This window comes from Triturus cristatus, chromosome 10 (genome assembly GCF_964204655.1).
Source record: "Triturus cristatus chromosome 10, aTriCri1.1, whole genome shotgun sequence".
Taxonomy (NCBI): Eukaryota; Metazoa; Chordata; class Amphibia; order Caudata; family Salamandridae; genus Triturus; species Triturus cristatus.
The window spans coordinates 568619304-568641484 of NC_140593.1; the positions used below are offsets into that span (position 1 = coordinate 568619304).

At 50.4% G+C, this 22181-nt stretch overlaps 1 protein-coding gene across 6 annotated transcripts in view; it reads right to left on the reverse strand.

Moving 5' to 3' along the window:
- Positions 1–22181, reverse strand: part of MARF1 (meiosis regulator and mRNA stability factor 1) — an 891622-nt gene that overhangs the window by 716626 nt on the left and 152815 nt on the right. The window lies entirely within an intron of this gene.

A 22181-nucleotide genomic window follows, 5' to 3' on the forward strand; every position in this document is an offset into this window, starting at 1 on the left:
CGGCATCAAGATTACCTCTCCAGCGTCGCAATCCACGTGGTCACACAGCCTACACCTCGGAAGTCTAGTCCCTGCACTTCGAGATATCTTGCAGGGCGGGTTTATGGTGGGAGCAGATCAAATGTGTGGGCCCCAATCTGTTACCATTCCAGCCATGCAGCCAGCCAGCACCGTGCCCCTCAGCCCACCCCTCGGTTAGAGGGACCGCGTCGCCACCTGTACTCTCCTCCCTCGTGGCTCCCCAGAGAGGGCAGGGTCGTGGTAGACGAACCTGCGCCGTAGCGTCTGGTGTGTCAGTCGCTAGGCCTTCGGTGACACGGTGATTTGTGCACTCCTCCACCGGGCCTTACATAAAAACGAGGCCGCGGCTTCTTCCTGGTTGCTAGGCCGCTACACGTCCGCGACTCCTGTCCCTTGTGCGACGCTGCTGCCGAGCCGCAAGCAGAATCGGAAGATGCCTCGTGTCTGCCGCTACACATTAATGTCTTTGAGGGCGGATTTCTTGCCGGATAGGACGTCGGATTGTGTGGGGAACTCGTGCTGGCCTCGGAGCTCCTTTACGCCGCAGCCATTTCTCTCGGCTGCAAGCCACGCCCCACTTTTTGCTGAATTGCTGATGTTCTTTGACTGAGTGTGCCTTGGGCTCCTGCTAATCAGGTACCTAGGGCCTATGTTCCTTCCCTAAAACTGCATTTAAGCCTAATCCCAATTGGCATCTCTGGCCACATGTCAGCCACTGGTAAATGGTACCACAGGTACCCAGGGCACTGTGACCAGAGAAGGCCTTCTAAGGGCTGCAGCACTTATTGTGCCACCCTTAGAGGCCCTGTACCTTGACACACACACTGACTTTGCAGGCTGCTTGTCTTGGCACACATCCCTGTTTGCCATGCCCACAAACCACTGCCCTGGCATAAATCAGTCACCCCTCTAGCTGGGTGCCCTATGCCAATGGTGAGGGTACAGTTGCATGAGCCCTGTACCCCTACAGTGCCCAAGTCCATTTGTGGGCACTGTAAGTGCAGTGCTGCCATTAAGAGTATATGGTGCTGGGAGTTTGTCATTATGAACTCCACAGCACCATAATGGCTACACTGAAGACTGGGAAGTTTATAATCAAACTTCTCAGCACATTAAACCCACACCGATGCCAGTGTGGGATTTAATGTAAAAGGCACAACGGAGGGCATCTTAGAGAAGCCCCCTGAAACGTGACCAACTCCTAATGACCTGACTGAGTGGCTGCTTAGGCTGCCACTACCAGACATGTTTCTGGACCCCTGGACCGAAACCTTGCTGCTCTCGGGCCTGAAACAATGCACATCCTGGGACGAGGTGCCAAGCCTCCTCCCCCAGGATGGGCAGGGTTTACGAAGGGGAAGCTTCAAAGGCATGCCGCCTTTGTTAGCCTCTCCAGACCATTTGTTGCTTTCAGCAACTGGTCCCTACTGGTTCTACCCCCCACTTGGGGCAGGAGAACCGGCAGGAAAAACAAGTGAGGAAAAGAGGTGTGCCCACCTCTGCCAACCCCACCCCTCAGGAGGGGGAGGCGAGGTGAAGCACAACCTCGAGTCCCCGCCATGTTGAGGATGGGGATACTCAGCCAACCAGGGACAGGCTCCTGCCCCCCTCCCACTGGAGAGTGGCAGAATAGGGGGTGTACCCACCCCAGGGAAGAGACCCATTGGTCCATGCCCTTTGCCTACCTGTAACGCCCCTAAATTTAGTAGGCACCCTGAACCTTCCTTCCTCAGATCCATCAACAACAAGAAAAGATGATAAGAAGGACGAAGAGCCATGCAGAGCTAACAAGAGGACACCGCCCACTGACTTGGCCCCAGCCCTACAGGCCTGTCTTCCCTTGAACCTGCTCCTGCGAAATCCCGGTGTGTCCTGCAGCCAGCAACCTCAAAAAACCCGGAGGGCCTGCCTGCCTTCAAAAACTGCATCTCCCGTGAAAACCGGACTTGTTCAAACTGCAGCTTCTGGTGCCTGCCAGAGACCTCAAATCCAGCCCACTCTGCACCCGCCGAACACGGCACGAGCTCAAGTGGAAAAACAACACGAGGAGGTCCCCCCGGCGATCCTGACCAGAGACCTGGCGACCCATAACCTGCCTCACGCCTCCAGACGGCGCCTGCAACCTCAATCCAGAGAACCCCCCCCTACCACGACCAGAGTGGGTAAGAAAATCCAACGTCCCAAGGCACCCCTGCACCCAACGCCCCACGGCCTTGTGTGCCCCAACCAACGGTGCCTAACCAACCCACGACATCCCAACTTACCCCTTGAAGTGGTGGTCTCACCCAGAAGATCCTCATCCCGAGCCTGCAGTTTCTTTGTCCCAGAGGTCCTCCATTGAAAACAGGGCACCCAACCTTAAAACAGCACCCTGCACCCGGCCGCCCTAGGGCCACTGAGGGTGTCCCTTTGGTGTTAACTTGGTCCCCAACTTGCCCCGAGCTTAACCCTAGGAGCTTTGCTCCCACAACCCAGTGGCCTGCTTGCCAGCAGCCACCAACTGGAGGGCCCCTATCCCCCATTGGTTAACATTGGGCCTCAATACTCTGCACCCGGCCGCCCTAGTGCCGCTGAGGGTGCAACAACAATGCATCACTGACCCTGGGAGACCCCTCAGTCTAACCCCAGAACCTTAACTCCCAGTCGATTACTTACCTGTGAACCGTTAACCTGTTTTCCTTCCATAGGATAACATAGAAACTTTTTGGAGAAAAAATGTCAAAGTGTGGAGTTTTGAAAAATGAAAATATTCTTTAAAAATCATGCGAATAATCAAAACGTAATTACTTACCTGTTTCTAGGAAATGTCTCAGTGCTGAAACTAGGTATCCAGCACTGAGTTAGAAATGTAACGTAAAAAGTAACTTACCTGCAATTTACTGAAAAAGCCTATTCATTCCAATGTACTGTATTTGCTAAGTGTGGCATACTACTGCTCCCCTGTAAATCAAACTGTCCTATATCCAGCAACTTATTCCTGAAAAGTACTTAATGCTCACCTGTACCAGGCCCACTTGGTTCTAAAAATAAACAGTATATTTTTCTACAACCACAATTGGCCTAGAGTTCAGTTCTTGAGTGTGTGAATTCATTTGTTGACTGAGTGGGTACATCAAATGCTTAACATTGTCCTCTGATACTGCCTTACTGCTCGACCAAGCTACCACTAATAGAGAGTAAGGTTCTATCTAACTTTAACCTCTGCCTATCTCTGGGGACACTTGGACTCTACACACACTATACCTCATTTTGGTGTAGTATATATAGAGCCAGTTTCTTACAGTTATCGGTTAAAGAAAAAAAGTGCACATCGTCCTGTGGTGTTTATGTAGTGAGATTGTACATTAAATATGGAATTACTACTTTATGAGGATTAGTGGGTACTTCATGACGCACAGAGGCAGTTTCACGGCGCATCAGTTTAATTAAGACTATCTGCATTTTGAAGGCTGCATTGCTGCAAACAAAAAACCTTCCTAGTCGCTCACAGCTCATCTTCCGTTCGATGTGCTGTTGCTTCTGTCTGTTTCAAGCAAGGATAGAGGCAACGTCACCGGTGCCCTGGAGGAGGTGGGGCTTTAGGTTGTAAGGGAGACACACAGCCAGTCACAGAAGAAGTGGGAGGTTGATTTAGTATCCCTACAAATGCAGCTCTGCCACAAAGGGGTTTCTATGGTGCTTGAGGGAATAAACAGAACTGGTACGAGTCTATGCTTCTGTACACCAGCTGTTGATGTTTCCTGTTTTACGTGCTGTTGAACTTTGTAACATGGCCATTAATAAAGCAAAAAAAATGAATATGCTACTTACCAGTATGCATCTGTTCTTGGCATGTAGGGCTGCTGACATTCATATCTGTGCATAGATCGCCGCCTAGTGTTGGGTCCGGATGTTTGCACGTTGTTGTCCTGGAAGAGTCTTCGAAGTATCCTGAGATAGGTGACTCCTCCCCTGGACCATAGTGCGCATGGGCATCCTCTCCATCCTCAGATTGTTTTTCGCCATTGTGGCAGTGATGGAGTAGATACAGAAAGTGATGACCATGCTTACAGTAATTCTGAGAGCTGCAGCTGCTACAGGCGCCGGGGAGGAGGGTGGGCGATATGAATGTCAGCAGCCCTACATGCCAAGAACAGATGCATACTGGTAAGTAGCATATTCAGTTCGAGGCATGTGGGCTGCTGAATTCATATCTGTGCATAGAATACATAGCAGTACCCTCTTTTAGCGGCGGCCACCAGTGCCAGCTGCAGCGGTCTGAAAAAGAGTTTTGAGAACAGCCTGTCCTACAGCTGCCTGCTGTTTTGATTGCACATCTACACAATAGTGTTTGGTAAATGTATGTGTAGTGGACCAGGTGGCTGCTCTACATATATCATGCAAAGGAATGTTTCCCAGGAAAGCCATGGAGGCCCCTAACTTACGTGTTGAGTGGGCTCGTGGGGGAATCGTTAATGTGCGTTTAGCCTTTTGATAGCAAATTTGAATACATTTAACGATCCATCTGGCTATACCCGCTTTGGAGATGGCGTTACCTTTGTGGTGTGGGGCAAAGGCAACGAAAAGTGGTTTTGTTTTCCTGAAGACTTTAGTCCTGTCTATATAGTACATGAGGGCTCTCTTTACATCCAGTGTATGGAGTGCTCTTTCTGCGACAGTTTGTGGGTTTTGAAAGAAAACAGGCAGTTCAATAGTTTGAGTCATGTGGAACTGCGAGATCACTTTGGGCATGAATTTTGGGTTGGTACGTAGTACAACCCTGTTTGCGTGAACCTGTATGAATGGCTCTTGAATGGTTAGTGCCTGGAGTTCACTAACTCTTCTTAACAAAGTGATTGCTACTAGGAAAGCTACTTTCCAGGTGAGGAACTGAATCTCGCATGAGTGTAGAGGTTCGAAGGGTGGACCCATCAGGCGTGTGAGCACCAAGTTGAGGTTCCACATTGGAGCTGGTGGGTGGCTTGGAGGAATTACTCGTTTGAGTCCTTCCAAGAATGCTTTGATGGCAGGCACTCTGAATAGAGAGAGGTGCTGCCTGGTCTGGAGATCGGCTGATATTGCGGTCAAATGGACACGTATTGAGGTGTATGCCAGATTGCATCGGTATAGGTGTAAGAGATAAATTATGTTTTGGATGGATGCATCTAGCGGGTTAATGTTATTGTTATTGCAATAAATTACGAACCTTTTCCATTTGGCTGCATAGCAAGCTCTGGTAGTGGGTCTTCTAGCTTCCTTAATGATGTCCATACAGTCAGGTGGCAGATTCAGGTAGCCAAACTCTAGGACTTCAGGAGCCAGATTGCCAGGTTCAGCTGTTGCGGATCTGGGTGCTGAATCTCTCCATGGTTCTGCGTCAAATGCGCGGGTTTGATCCGCAGCCTTTGATGCGGCACCACGGAAAGTTCGAGAAAGGTGGTGTACCATGGTTGGCGTGCCCACGTTGGAGCAACTAGGACGAGTGTCAGTAAGTGTTGTCTGAGTTTGCGCGCCACCAGCGGTATCAATGGTGCTGGGGGAAAAGCGTACGCAAATCTGCCGGACCAGTTCATCCATATCGCATTGCCTTGCGACTGCGGATGTGGGAACCTGGCGGCAAAGCTTTGGCATTTTGCTTTTTCGCTTGTGGCGAATAGGTCTATGTCTGGATGACCCCACTGCTGGAAGTACGGTTGGAGTACTGATGGGTGTAACTCCCACTCGTGCATCTGGTGGCTGTGTCTGCTGAGCAGATCCGCCATCTGGTTGTCCTTGCCGGGGAGGTGTTCCGCCATGAGGAACATGTTCCTTTGAATGGCCCACTTCCACATGCTCTGAGCCAGATGAGACAACTGTGGAGAGTGTGTTCCTCCCTGCTTTTGTATGTAGTACATGGCGGTCATGTTGTCCGTCCGGATCAACACGACCTTGTTGCACAGATGTACTTTGAATGCCTTCATGGCTAGGAAGATTGCCATCAGTTCCAGAAGGTTGATGTGCATCTTCTTTTGTTGTGTTGTCCATAGTCCCTGCACTGTGTAATTGAGTACATGAGCTCCCCATCCCTGGAGAGACGCGTCCGCTGTCAGTATTTGTGGAACAGGCTCTTGGAACGGTCGGCCCTTGCAAAGATTTTGTGGGTTCCACCAATGCAGAGAGTTGTATGCCCGACCGCTCACCAACACTAGGTCTTTCAGTTGCCCGTGAGCCTGATTCCATTGACGTGCTATGCACTCCTGAAGCGGGCGCATATGTAGTCTCGCGTGTGGGACAATGAAAATGCAGGAGGCCATCATGCCTATCAACTGCATGAACACTCGCGCAGGAAGGGAGTGTTGGGGTTTGAACTTGGAAATCAGCATTTGTATGCTGTTGATCCTCACTAAATTTGGCTGAGCTGTGGCTGCCAGAGTGTCTATGGTCGCACCTAGGTACTGTTGTACGTGTGCGGGTTGGAGATGTGATTTTGGGTAATTTAGTGAGAACCCCAGACTGTGAAGAAGGTGAATGGTGTGGGACATGTGGCTGGCACATTGCTGGGCTGACTTTGCCTGAACAAGCCAGTCGTCCAGGTAAGGGTAGACGTGAATGTGTTGCCTCCGTAGATGTGCAGCCACAGTAGCTAGGCGCTTTGTGAAAACTCTGGGTGCTGTTGTCACGCCGAAGGGGAGAACCTTGAATTGGTAGTGCTGCCCTTGAATAGTGAACCTGAGATATTTTTTGTGTGAGGGGTGAATGGGTATGTGGAAATATGCGTCTTTGAGATCTAGTGTGGCTAGGAAGTCTCCCTCTTTGAGCAGCGGGAGGACTTGTTGTAGGGTGAGCATGTGGAAATGCTCTGACAGAATGTAGCGGTTGAGGGGTCTCAGGTCTAGTATAGGTCTGAGTGACCCGTCCTTTTTTGGTATTAAGAAGTACAGGGAGTATATCCCTATGCCTTGCTCGTGGACGGGTACGACCTCTATTGCGCCTTTTTCCAGCATACTTAGTACTTCCTGCTGTAAGAGCGCTAAGTGCTCTGAGGACATAGGACGGTGTTTTGGCGGTATTGTGGGTGGAGTGGAGGTTAATTCTAGGCAGTAACCGTGTTTGATAATATCTTTGACCCACCTGTCCGTGGTGATGGAGTTCCACGTGGACAGGAACCTTTGTAGCCTTCCCCCGACAGGTGTTATGTGGTCGGGAGGAAGGGAGAGGGCGTCACTGTTTGTTCTTGGGGGAGGACCTGGTATTGCCGTATCCGCGTCCTCTGCCCTTTGTGCTGGAGCCACGATACCCACCCCGGGTGTTTTTATCGTAGGTACTTTGTGTGTTGCCCTTGTTGTAGGTTTGCTGTGACCCCTGTCCTCTGCCTGCTCCTCTATTCCCGGGGCGACGAAAGGAGCCACTCCGAAAGGTCTGTGTTTGGAGAGCCCCCATGGACTTTGCAGTGTCTGAGTCCTTTTTTATTTTCTCTAGGGTGGCGTCAACTTCCGGCCCGAATAAGTAGTCGGGGTTGACCGGCTGATTGAGAATGTTATTTTGAACCTCAGGTTTGAATCCGGAGATTCGTAACCAGGCGTGTCGTCGTAGCATGACGCTGGTGTTTATTGCTCTGGCACCTGTATCTGCGGCATCCAGTGCACACTTAATGGAAGCGTTTGTGAGGAGTTGTCCCTCCCTGATGAGGATCTCTGCTCCCTCTTTGTATTGGTCAGGGAGATGTTGGAGTAGGGTTTCTAATGTGTCATAGTGTGCGCGATCGTAGCGAGCTAGGAGCGCCTGTGTATTGGCAATACGCCATATGTTAGCTGCCTGAGCTGCAACCCGTTTGCCGGAGGTCTCTAGCACCTTGGACTCTTTGTCCGGGGGAGGAGCATCCCCAGTTGTTTGCGAGTGCGCCCGTTTGCGAGCATTTGAGACTACAATGGAATCTAGAGGCAACTGGCCTCTAATGTACGTAGGGTCCCCAGGCGCCGACCTATATTTTTTGTCGATCCTGGGGTTTATCACTCTTGCCCTGGTGGGTTCTTTAAAAATGTCCTTTGCTGGTTTGAGGACACCTTTTAGCATGGGTAGAGTTTTGATATTCCTTTCTGAAGATGCAAAAGTATCCATTAGAAAATCGTCCTCGATTGTGTCAGAGTGGAGTTGCACACCATGATTTTCCGCAGCACGTTCAATTAGGGCGTTGAATGCGGCAGTGTCCTCTGTGGGAGACGTTTTTGCGCCATAGAGCTGCGTGTCCTGTGTATCCATAGGTGCACCTGTGTCTACAGGGTCATCCCAAGCCTGGTCAGGGTCCTGTTGGCCCTCAGGGTCCATCTCTCTTGGGTAGGGGACGTCGTCACCCATATAGTCCTCCAAAACATCGGTTTCGGAGTGTTGCGGGGAGAAGGACTGTGGATCTGGGTAGGAGGTATGGAGACGTTCGTAAAGAACTGGCTCCGAATCTGCTGGCAGCTTTTTCTTCAGCGGGATCCGGTAGGAGTCCAAAGCGTGTTCGGAAGATATTCTCCGCTTGTGGAGCATAATTCTGCCGGTGTCGGCATCGATGATGTGAGATGGTGACGTCTCCGTAGGAGAGCGTTCGGCAGGTGTGATCCTAGTTTGGGTGACACGAGTTCTTATTTCAAACATTTTTGGCGCCGTGGATGGCGGCAGGCCAAAAGTGATATGAGGTGTTGCTGAAGAAGCTTTTTGAGCTTTTTTCGGCTCTGGGCCCGACGTGTCCTGGAGGGCTGCCTTTTCTTTGATGCGTTGCAAGGACTCTACAACTTGTCGCACCTGGAGCGCCGACGGTTGTTTGGCGCCGAGCGGTTCAGTAGAGGCAGGCGTGGGCTTCTTCGGGGCCACGGGGTCATCGAGTCGAGGAGAGGCGGTAGCCGTTGACGGCGTCGATGATTGGGCCTTAGGTGCTGCTTTCGAAGTGGTGTGCGACGCAGCGGCTATTTTGACCTTCGTGGCCGGAGCCAATTGTTTCGGTGCCTGGTGCCGAGGCGGTTTGTCGGTGCCGATGGCCTTTTTCCGTGTGTCGGCGCCGACGTCTGCTGCTGCGAGTTCGGCACCGAAGTCCCGTTTGGTGCGGTCGGTGCCGACGGGTTTTGCTGGCGTCGAAGGTGTAGTGGGCTTCGATCCGACCAGTACCACTTTCAGTTTCGGTTTCTGTGGAACCGACACGACTTTTGGTTTCGGTTTCGAGGAAGGGAAACCAGCCGGTTTGGGTCCTAATGGCTGTCGCTGAATGCCCGAGGGCGGGGCCGAAGAACTGCGAGATAGGTCTTGGGTAAGGCCCGAAGGCGATCCCTCGACCGGAGCCATAGACTGACGCACTGGGATATCCTCCGGGTACGGGTAGGCCTTGCTCGTCACCGGAGCCACTTTCTTCGGCCCCTAAAGCCTCATCGTAGTCTCCTACCTCGGTGTCGTCTTCATCTCTGTGAAAGAGTTGTTCTTCGATGTCTTCCGATCCGGAATCGTGTTCGGAAGCGGGGCTGGAGGGTAGGTTCTCCACACCTTCTACATCTTCGTCCTCGGCGCTGAAGATGTTGGTCGGGGCCGGTGCCGCTTGCTGCGCTTCAAGTCTCGCCGCTCGTCTATTCCGAAGGGTCTTCTTGGATCGGAATCGGGCACAGGCCATACATGTGGATTCGTCGTGATCCGGTGAAAAGCATTTGTTGCACACCGGGTGGACGTCGATATGGGGATATTTCGCATTGCAAACAGGACACCGCTTGAATGGTGTCCTCGATTCCATCGTCGATGGTGTCGATGGTCGATGCGAAAAAGTTGTTTTAGAAGTTAATAAACTAACAAGTAACTGTCGATACTGATCGGGAACAGTACCGACGCGAACTAAAGGCCTTTTGGCCTGAAAAAAGTTTTTCCTAACTTGAGTCAAGATAAGCACATCCGAACTCAATGGCGGAAAAAAACAATCTGAGGATGGAGAGGATGCCCATGCGCACTATGGTCCAGGGGAGGAGTCACCTATCTCAGGATACTTCGAAGACTCTTCCAGGACAACAACGTGCAAACATCCGGACCCAACACTAGGCGGCGATCTATGCACAGATATGAATTCAGCAGCCCACATGCCTCGAACCATAAGATACAACGCGGGTGGCCTGCTGCTCAAGAATCAAGAAGTTGAAGGAAAGCATGTCGCACCTGCAACACATGTAAAGGGGGGTGTTCCTCATAGGAGGTTACAAGATGAGATATGGCAGTAGTAAGGAGGGGCTACTAAGCCTATTGAAAATGAAAAGCCACCATTTACAAAGAACAGTGACAGGAGCCAATTAAATAGATGGGTGGGGACGTGTCCAAGATGAGCGATTCCTGAGAGCTCCGCCGAGCCACATCACAAGTTAGCAGATTCCCGGTATCCTGGCCAGATCCAAGCCCGGGTGTAGAACCGCAGCCATCGCAGGGTGCCTGCTAGCCCCCCCCCCCCCGATCGATGATAAAGGGGGCGTGAACGACATAACCGCAGATAGAAGTTGCAGGGCAACGATATAAAATGGCAGCCGAGGAGACCTGCAGTGGCTGCTGTTCGCCGGAGATGCTGCAGTGTGCAGCGCCCATCTGCGGAGCCCCTGGAGTGTGCTGACACTGAGAAGGAGGCGGGGATGTCTCTGCCGTGTGGAATATAGGCCGGGGGGGGGGGGGGGGGAGGCGCCTCTTCCCTCACCCTCCCAACACTGCATTAGAGCCACAGGCCTACAGCCGAGACATCCGCTCGAGGTAGGAGCACGGCTACATACGGGGCATCCCCGGCGGCAACTGCACTAAAGGCGCTAGAAGAGCCCCAAGCGAGGAACAGAGCGAGAGGCACAGAGCGGGAGGCACAGAGGGCATTCACCGGGGGAGAGAGGTGCCGCCCCTACTGCTGAGCGCAACGCCCAGCGGGTGTGGTCCCGATGCCTGTGGGCCTGGAACCAGCAGAAGGACTGCTGGGCAAGCAGGAAGTTTGGTGACCATGAGATGCGTGGAACATCGCTTGGCAGCAATGCCGCAGGCCAAGGCCCACCTGAGATGGAGCTGAGGCAGCCCTGCGGAAGGCTGTTGAAGGGTGGCGCCTGGCGTGGGTAGGTCGCTTCGGCGCGACAGAGCCCGCCCAGGCATCCCCAGAACTGCATAGATGGCACTGTGAGACTATTCCCTAGGTGCAGAACGCGCCAATACCATTGTCAACTTCTCCTTGAGTTGCCGGTGGGCCGGCCGTTTAATCAAGGCACAGCACGAAGTCCTGGACCAGAGAGGAGAGCTGACTGCTGCTGACCCCGACGCGGCTGGCCAGGAAGGGAATTTACAGTGCAGTGGAGCTGTCGAGAGGCACGTTTGGCGCATCGGAGGGGGTTAGGACTGTTGAGAGCGCTGGAGATAGTGGCGGCGCAAGTACATTTAAAGTGGGGAGAGGCCCAGAAACTTGGTGGACATAGTGCGACAAGCCACTGCCGCAACGTCGCCATGGTACTACAAGATCACAACGTTGTTCTCAGGCTGACGCACCAACTTTGCTGGGCCGTTGGCCCTGTGATTGTGGAGAACCAGTGCGCCACAAAATGAAGCAGCGTAAATTCGTAGGAGACCATTGACCAAGGCACGAGAAGCCTAAACTGTACCTCGCACCGAGGACCAAGCCTGGATTCACTAAAGTTCCACAGATAGTTGGGCAGGTGTCATGCACATGGAATCCACACCTGGAGGGGTGGCCCACCCGCAGAAAAACACAACCAGTTGGACAGAGTCAACGCACTGCGTGCCGGCAGGAGGCAAAAATGGTGAATACCAGGACCAATAAGGATCCCACCATCAAGGACGTCTCAACAAAAACTTTCTCCAAACTTGCAGGCTAGGCTCCAGGGACACCTCACCGGAACGTCAGTCGATGGGAGCAGAACAAGGGCAGCGGAACAGGGAAAGTAAGTAAGTGAGGAGGGTCCGGTCACACAAGGCTTCATGGAGTCCCTCTTCGGCATCTTGAGGAACGACATAGCAACATTGAGGGCAGAGATAGCCAATGATATGAGGGATCTGCGCCGTGAAGTGGGCGAACCGGAGCAGCAGGTGGACTTAGTGAAGATATCGGGTGACGCCAGAGAAGAGGAACTGGAACTGTGCCGTAGCGAAATACTTCAACTCAAAGACCGCAACGCAGACCTTAACTACTACTTAGAAGACCTAGACAACAGGTCCAGGAAATATAATATAAGAATTAAGGGGCTCCAATTTCAGGCGGATGGCGATCGCCTAAAGGGTTTTGTTAAATGGCTCTTCCGCCAGATTGTCCTAGAACAGAAGGACGCAGAGATCCCTCTGGATCGCACGCACAGAGCGAGTTGCCGTACCCATCTCCAGGTGCCTCTCAGGCCATCCTTACATGCCTGCACAACTACCGCCAGAAGGAACTTATAATGAACGCAGTAAGAAACCAAGCCCACGTCATGTTTGAGGGGATTAACGTGCGCTTGTTCCAGGACCTCTCTCCCATCACTAGGCAGCATTGCCGCAATATGAAACCCATTACAGATTTGAGGGAGAAGGGTGTGCGCTACAGATGGGGTCACCCCTTTCACCTTGAGTTAGTTCGGAAAGGTGAGACGCGCTCGACACGCACTACCTCAGAAGCAGCAACGATCCTGGGACTCTATTCGGAGAGGGGCGACCAGGGCGACAGCGGGGGATCGCACTCTCAGTGACCGGGACAGCAGAGGTGCCCCCCAAGAGACCGACTTCCCAGAGAACGCTCAGCTCTGCTTCAACACCTTACAAAACAAGACTCCGCACCGGAACAAGAGGACAAATGAAGATCTTGGGAGGCCAGAGCACAATCGCAAACTTTGTCATCACGGACTAGACTGACCATGGCGAAATAGAAGGCCCCAGTTGGACACAGATCATGGACAATGCCGGCCTGACACTGGGATCTGCTCCAGGGTTGAATAGTGATATTAGTGTGCGTCAGCAGAGGACTCCATCGAGTGTTAACATCCTAGACGATCCATGAGCCTTGCCGCCATGGACCCCCATTACATATACACTGGTTTTTACTCATTTGGTGATGTTATTTATGTTACAACCCCCACGTCTGTCCCGATCCACCGAATAGAGAGGGAGCGTAGTGTCACTTTTTAGAGCCGCCACCACATTCAAACTTGGTCATGGTACTGGTGGTTAGCCTTAATGCGAAGGACCTAAACTCTCCGGCAAAGAGACTAGCACTCAACACAACTAAAGGCAACACAATGTGACATAGGTCTCCAGCAGGAGACCTACCTTGTTAAAAAGTATTGGAGTCATATGCTGTCTAGGTGGTTCGTCTCCCAATTCTGGTCGACTGGACAGAGCAAGAGAACAGGGGCAGCTATACTACATGCAACATTTTCAAGGCCAGGTCACCCACACACTCAGAGATCACGTGCCGCTTGATAGCCTTGTGAATCTCCCTCCCTCAATGCACCAGGACGATTGCAAGCCTTTACGCTCCCAACCATCACCAGGAAATGTTTATCCGTCAGAAAATTGGGTCCATCCTCACTAGACCAGATGACAATGTTATCATTGGGAGGGGACTTTAATATAGTCCAGGACGCTTCATTGGACAGGAACACCCATAGAGTAAACCTAGAAGGAGCACAGACACCGCAGGGACTTCAGTGGCTCTCCGATGCAGGGTTGGTCGATGTCTGGAGAGCTCAACACCCCACCACAAAATCGTACACACACTTCGCAGCCGTACATTAGTCATACGTCAGAATGGACTTTCCTAGTCTCCACCTCACTGTTGCGGTCCGCGACGAAACCAGACATTGAGGTCGCCTCACTCTCCGATATTCCCCCATCTCCCTGGTGCTGCGCCTACCCCATAGTGTTCAGAACTCCCAAACATGGCATCTCAATCCTAAATTGCTCTCGTACGACTCGAACATCAAAGAGGTCCGGGGGTAATTCTGGACTACCGCGCCACCAATGACACCTCACGTACTGATCTCGACATTGTGGGAGGCACTCCAAGGGGTTGTGCGGGGAACCTATATAGCAATAGCGGCAAGGCACAATAAGTAGCACAGGGCCAAGCTTGCAGAGCTAGAGGGGGCGGTGAAAGTATTAGAGGAAGCACACAGGCAAAAGGGGTCTCACAAGATAAGGCGACAACTGACTATCGCTGTAAGACAACTTTAGGCCTTAGACATGGACACAGCTGAGGACGCATCAGTCCGCACAAGGCAGAGATACTATGCAGGAGGGAACAAAGCAGGTAGACAGCTTGTGCACAGACTATGCACTCAAACACAGGTTCGTCGCGTGCAAGTTTAACGGATCACTAGCAAAATCCCCTGAGTAGGGACGCCAATATTGCAGCGGAGTTCGGCCGTTTTTATACACATCTCTACAAAACAGACAAGAAGCAGTCCACATACCATGCCACCTACATTGAGTAGGCCCCCTTAACTAAGCTGATGCAACAAGCAGCTGCACCCTTAGAATTAGATATCACGCCATAGGAGGTCCTTGATGCGATCAGGAGACTCCAAGTAAACAAAGCCCAGGGACAAGACTGCTTTGTAGCGGAATTTTACCAAATATTTGCGGAACAACTGTCCCCAGTACTGGCCCGACTGTACAACTCTTCAGCTCCACGGATACTCTGACAGAGTGCATGAGGACAGCTATATTTACCGTCCTATCAAAGTCCGGAAAAGACTCACGGAAATGCACCTCATATCGCCCTGTATCCCTCCTAAATGTAGTCGCTAAGCTGTTTACAGAGATCTTGGCTAACAGATTGGGAAAGTACATGCCTGGACTGATTGACCCAGACTGATCAGGTTTCATTCCGGGACGCACATGTGCGGACAATATAAAGCGGATTTTCCATCTATCGATAAAACAAATAGCTCACAGATGCCCACACCACTCACAGACGCCCACACTAAGGCTGTGGTCCTGCGCCCCCGCTTCCACAAGTGGATATGGGCCAGATACACAGACCCTAAAGCCCTGGTCCGTTTCAACACCACCCTATACCCAGTTTTCCCAATACCAAGAGGAACAGGACAAGGGTGCCCCCTCTCCCCCCCCCCCCTCTTATTCACGCTCTATAAGGAGCCGTGGCGGAGCAGGTACGAAGACATCCTCTTATTGAGGGAGTAAGGATGGGTGGCCAGGCACACAAAATAGCATTATATGCGGATGATTTACTGCTCGCAATAACTAAACCCCGCCAGTCGCTACCCCCGCTACTTAAGGTACTGGCGGCATTTGGGGATGCATCCGGATTGAAGATGAATACCACCTAGTCCCAAGCCCTTATTATCTCTATCCTGCGAGAGGAACAAACATACCTGGCCGACAACTTCCCTTTCTCCTGGGCCGCGCAGGGTATTCCATACCTGGGCATCCAATCATTCTCCACCATTGATAAGGCTTTATCACACAACTTTGCCACTTTGTTGGCCACGGTGCGCTCACTCATCCAATCGTGGCATGGCGGCCCTATCTCATGGTAAGGGCAATTGCAGCGGTCAAAATCACTTTTACCCACAATTCTCTATTTAATGCAGGCGCTGCCATTGCAACCAACTTCCACCTTGATAAAGAAACTGCAACTATCGCTGGAGTCCTTTATCTGGGGTGGTAGAAGAGCTAGGATGGCTAGGCAAGGGGCACATCTTCCAGTGGCTAAGGGAGGTCTGGGGATACCCTATCTGATATGCTATCACCAAACGGCACAATTGAGGTTTTTAGTGGAGTGGCTACGTCCACTTACCGAAAAGCACTGGAGCTTCCTAGATCAGGCAGTGGCCGCCATCCACATATCGAAGGTACCCTGGCTGTCGCGCAATAATCGCCCACCGGGACTGTATCTCCCCCCAGTGGTCCAGGCCACAATGGGAGCATGAGACAAACTGAGCGTCTCCAAGGGCCTTACTACCCAGATTTCTCCACTCACCCAGATCATAGGGAACACAGACTTTCCCCCTGGCCATGCTTGGCACAACTTTCTACCAGTGGCAGGAGGCTAATTGTAAGCACATAGGAGACCTCTTCGATGAAAGGGCTTCAACAGGACTATGGCCTTCCAGACTCGGAGCAATGGCGATACGCAGCGGTTTGCCAATGGGTGACACAACCAGACATGCGACCCCACGCTAGCAGACTCCTTACACAATTCGAGTGCGGGCTCTCAAAATGGAGCAATGACAGGCGTTTGCTGTCCGATATTTATTCCTTTTTGAATACCCTGATTGCCTCCCTACTGTTGCCAGCAAGATCCAGATGGGAAACAGAATGGGAACGCACGTTCACAGACAAGGAGTGGACAGATATCCTGCAACAGGCCCGTACATTGGCAGCACAGCGCAGCTGGGAAGGAGACACTCTTAAAATTAGTGCACTATTGGTACTACACACCTGCCTGACTGGCCAGGTGGAAGCAAGGATGCAATGACAAATGCTGGCGTCAATGTGGCAACTCCAGTACACTAAACACACCTTCTGTGGCACTGCCCCAAATTACGCCGTTATTGGGAAGAGATACTGGCCAATATAGACCAGATATTTCAGACCAAACTACCTCGCTTCCCTAGCTACATTCTCCTAGGGCTTCCTAACACCTTGACGTACCTGTTCATTCTCCCAGGGGAGGGCTATCACTTTAGCATTGTGCGCTGCAAAATAGGTCTTGCTTTCCCGATGGGGGGGCCAATTCCATACTCCCACACCAAGACTGGCTGCACAAGCTTTGGGATTTATTAAGTATGGAGAAACTAACAGCAGTTGTAGACCAAAAACTCCATACATTTAAGACATGGGGGCCTGCCTTAAATATTTGTCCAAAGCGATACCAAAGGGGATGATGGACGGAGCGTTTGAGGAAATCAAACACTCACCCCCAGTCAACTGATCTGGGTTTAATCCATCGTCATTCTTTAGCTGACTCCACCACCCCAGTTCAGACCTGGCCATATGCAAATCAGTCTGACCCTGTGCCTCATGGGAACAGTCCAGCCCGAACTGCCAAGCCATGTCTTCCCTGGACCGGAAACAAGCATCCTGGGACCGGTTTCGGGTTCATAACCCTCATCAGCCAGGCTATCTTGAATCTAGTGGCAAAGTGAGCAAGGGACCCACGTCTGGGCATACCCTGCCAACTTAGGGCGAACAAAGCGATACCAAAGGGGATGATGGACTGAGCGTTTGAGCAAATCACTCACCCCCAGTCAATATTTGTCCAACACCTTCTGAGAACTGACTCGTCCGATATACTTAAGCATTCTACGCCTCACAGCCGGCATACAACCGGATACTTAAGCCACATTGGGGTGGAAATGGTACTACATAGACATCATAATGGAACATGCGGGAATGGCTTTAACAGTTAATTCTACTTGAATTATAAGTGTAAATCGTTGTTTATCCTCTTTCTACCACCCTTCACCTCCCTTTTCCTTCCTTTCTTCGCCGGCCATTGGTTGTAGGCGAAGGAAAATGCTACTAACCAGTATGCATCTGTTCTTGCCATGTAGAGCTGCAGAGATTCACATTTTGTGCATAGATCGCCATCTGGTGTTGGGCTCGGATGCTTGTACCTTTTTGTCTTGGAAGAAGTCTTTTGTAGTCACAAGATAGGGGACTCCTCCCTTGGACGATATTGCGCATGGGCATCGACTCCATCCGCAGATTGTCGCCATGAAGGGAAATGATGGAGTTTGTAAGAAACAAAATATATGTCCATGTGAATGTATCTAAGTAAGATAATACTGGAACAGATACAGGTTCCAGGGAGGTGGGTGGGCGTGTTAATCTCTGCAGCTCTACATGCCAAGAACAGATGCATACTCGTAAGTAGCATTTTCCGTTCGAGGCATATGAGCTGCAGAATTCCCACTTTGTGAATAGACTGTACAGCAGTGTCTCCCCTAGCGATGGTGGATTGTATCGGTTACAGTAATTTGAAAAAGTGTCTTAAGAACAGCCTGGCCTACAAAAGCTTGTTGCTTCGCTTGCACATCTACACAATAGTTTTTGGCGAAGGTGTGTGTAGTAGATCATGTTGCTGCCTTACAAATGTCTTCTAGTGGCATGTTCCCTAAGAATGCCATGGAAGCCCCTAGTTTGCGAGTTGAATGAGCCGTAGGGGGAATTGTTAAGGTACATTGTGCTTTTAGGTAGCATATTTGAATGCATTTGACTATCCACCTTGCAATTCCAGCTTTGGAGATGGGATTGCTCTTATGAGGTGGGGAGAAAGCTACAAACAGTTGTTTCGTATTTCTGAAGGCTTTAGTCCTGTCTATGTAGTAAAGCAAAGCTCTTTTGACGTCAAGCGTGTGAAGAGCTCTTTCTGCTACAGAATCAGGGTTTTGGAAAAATACTGGTAATTCTACTGATTAAGATGGAAAGCAGAGATTACTTTGGGAAGGAATTTTGGATTTGGCCTAAGAACCACCTTGTTACGATGTATTTTTAAGAATGGATCTTGTATGGTTAAAGCCTGGATCTCACTCACTCTCCTGAGCGAGGTGATTGCGACGAGGAAAGCTACTTTCCATGTAAGGAATTGTAATTCACATTTGTGTAATGGTTCAAAGGATGGACCCCATGAGTCTAGTAAGAATAATATTTAGGTTCCACACTGGAGAGGGTGGCAGTCTTGGTGGAATTACCGTTTTAAGGCCTTCCATAAAGGCTTTGATAGCGGGTACTCTAAACAATGACAAATGTCTGTTTTGTAGGTAGGCGGCAAGGGCGGCCAGATGTAGTCTTATAGATGAGTATGCCAGATCGCATCTTTGTAGATGCAGCAAATCGCAAAGGATGTTTTGAATTGAAGCATCTGTCAATTGTCAATTGTGCTGTTATTGCAGTAAATGACCACATCTTTTCCATTTAGCTGCATAGCAAGCTCTTGTAGTGGGGCGTCTGGCTTCTTTAATAATATTCATACAGTCGGGTGGAAGGTTGAGGTAACCGAACTCTAGGATTTCAGGAGCCAGATTGCTAGATTCAGTTGTGATGGATCTGGGTGTCTTATCTCTCCATGGTTCTGTGTGAGCAGCGTTGGGGAGAGACAGTTTTTGGTGTGGAACTGAGAGTTTGAGTAGTGTTGTGAACCATGGTTGCTGTGCCCATGTGGGAGCAACCAGGATCATCTTGAGAGACTGCTGTTTGAGCTTGCGTACTACTAGCAGAATGAGTGGGAGTGGCGGAAAAGCACACGCTAATCTGCCTGACCAGTTCATCCATATCGCATTGCCCCTGGACAACGGGTGTGGGTACCTGGCGGAGAAGGATGGGCATTTTGCGTTTGCATGTGTGGCGAACAGATCTAGGTCTGGTTGTCCCCACATTTGAAAAAAGGGTTGAAGACCTTTCGGATGAAGTTCCCATTCGTGTATCTGTTGAGTTTGATGACTTAACAGCTCTGCAATCGGATTGTTAACTCCTGGCAGATGTTTCCGCCAGAAGATCTATGTTTTGTGGAATGTCCCATCTCCATATGCTTTGCGCCAGTTAAGACAGCTGCAACGAGTGTCCCTCCTTGTTTTTGTATGTAATACATTGCTGTCATATTGTCGGTGCGGACTAAGACAGTTTTGTGGAGGAGCTGTACTTGGAATGACTTTAGCGCTAGAAATATTGCTAGTAATTCTAGGTGGTTGATGTGGAGCTGTTTTTTTCAGTGGTTTCACATGCCCTGAATTGTGTGGTTTAGGAGATGGGCTCCCCAGTCTGTGAGTGATGTGTCCGCTATTAGCACTGTCTGTGGAACTGGCTCTAAGAACGGCCGCTCTCTGGAAAGGTTTTGTGTGTTCCACAACTGCAGAGAGCAATGTGTGCGGCTGTCCACCAACACCAGATCTGTAAGTTGCTCCACTGACTTGATAGGTAAGCAGCCCGGGACAGTCCCAGAGCATATGTATCAATCCCGCATCTGGCTCCGAGCAACGCGGACACACCGCATCTACACGGTGGAAGTATCTGTTAATCAGCTCGGGTGTAAGATATGCTCTTTGGACTATAAACAACTGAATTCGTCAAAATCGCACATTTCTGGGTATGCAGACTGGGCTCTTCAGCGTTTTTTCCCCATTCGCTATCTTCCAATTGTCGCCCCAGATCTGTCTCCCATTTGTGACGGAGAGGGTCTAGGCTGATCGCTGCATGCGTTCAGAGTGATGCCGCGAACCAGCGGATTAAATGCCAGCCCCGCCCCATAACGTGGAGGTACTGTATGGCAAGGTGTTGGCTCGGTTCCATAGTCATGTCCTCCCATTTAGCAGTTAGTGTCGTGATCTACGTCTTAGGAATTGCCCTGACGGTAGCCCGAGTCCTCAGCTAGAGAATCAAATGGTATAATTGTGCCATCCTGATACAGATCTCCCAATGTCTGCACGTCCGCTGCATGCCAGTCCCGGAGCTCTATACGTGTTAGTACTCTGGGTCCAGTAGGGGATCCCTCTAGTGGTATTGCTGGCGCATAGGGAGTGAGCGCTCTGGTGAGGTAGAGGCTGCGGCGGTAGCACATATACGCAACCGCCAGAAGGAGTGGCTTTGGCCTAGCGACTTTTGTGGCCGGGTGGAAAAGCCTGGTTATTTGCTCCAGAGAGCAGGGAGGTAGCGTGGTCGCCGTGTCATCGCGGCCCCTATCTGCAAGCCAACGAGAGATCCACTGCAATTGTGCGGCCAAGTAGTAGTGCTCAAAGCAGGGTGCAGCAAGAACCCCCCGGTCGGTCAGTAGGTACAATTTCTCCAATGTCATTCTATGCCTGGCGATCCCCCAAAGGAAATCCCTGAGCAACCTAGCAAATGTGGCGAAGAAGGACGCCGGAATATATAGAGGGAGATTAGCAAAGTAGTACAGGAGACGAGGAAGGATCACCATCTTGGATAGCGCCACTCTGCCAGTGACAGTCAGTGGGAGCATATTCCAGTAGTGCATCTGCGCCTTAATTGCCACCAAGGCCCTTCCTAGATTACCGTCAAATAGGTCTGTCGGTTGACAGTGTATCTGGATGCCCAGGTAGCGGAAGGTGTCCTCCCTCCATTGTACCCTCGTATCATGTAGTGTGTACCCCGGATCTCTGTGATTTCAATATCTTAAAAAACAGTTATCAGTGGTTACACATTTTCACGCCACTAAAAACAGAAAAAGTGTTTTTCCGGTGTTTATGGAATGTTTTGCTTTTATTATTCCTGCTGATAGAACATGGTATATAGACAATGTATAGTGTATGAGTGCAAATAGATTTTTGCAAATTAAAATTATTGTAGTACACCATACAATACTTCTTCAGTGAGTCTTTGGTCATGTGCGCGCGCTCTTTCCTTCCCTTGTAAACTTCTGTGAAAGGCCCTCTCAACATTTACCCTTGAGACGGGCAACGCCAAAACAGCAAGTACACAATTTGTTAACTCTGGCCACTGACATAGCTTTCCATTCAAATACTAGTGCACTTGAAGATTGCGATTCTCAGGGCAGGTGCTGCAACATTTGCATTGAGCTGGGCACTTATGCGCTCAGCTATTGAAGCAGTCAAAAATTATCAAAGATCCTCACATTTCTTGCCTTTGGCATCTTCACTCAGCAAAAATTCTGTAAACTGTTGCCACACGGATAATATAGTATTCAAAGGCCCTTGGACAGAGAACCATCTGCTAAGGGACACAGTTGGGATGAGACTTTCTTTGAGGCCACACAAAACACAAAATTATAAATGTGTGTTTTAGTTCCTGTGCATAAGAAAACAGTGCACCAGAATGGACTAAAAAGTCAATAGCATCCCTCAATCACTCTGAAGACTGTAAAGATGCTTTCAGCATACCATCTCACAAGTGGCAAGGATCTCCTACCGGGAATCCCTTCAGCTCGGGTATCAATTTTGACAGGTCATCACCCAACCTTTTCATATACGTAGCTGAATCACTGCAAATACAAACAATATCACTCCAATATTTGTTGAACTTGAAAATAACCTTTTTTTGCAGAGCATTCCAAGTGACACCGCGTTTTATGTTTTCTAAAAGTCTGGTGCTATGTTTTCACCACTATCCCAGATGCTTGGTGATAGCACACTTTATACATATACTTGTCACTATACCTTGCATTGAATGTTTAAAGCCTGAGGTGTTGGCAATTCACCTACTATCAATACTGACCCGCTAGAAACTGGTGGCTGATGTATTAAGGGTTT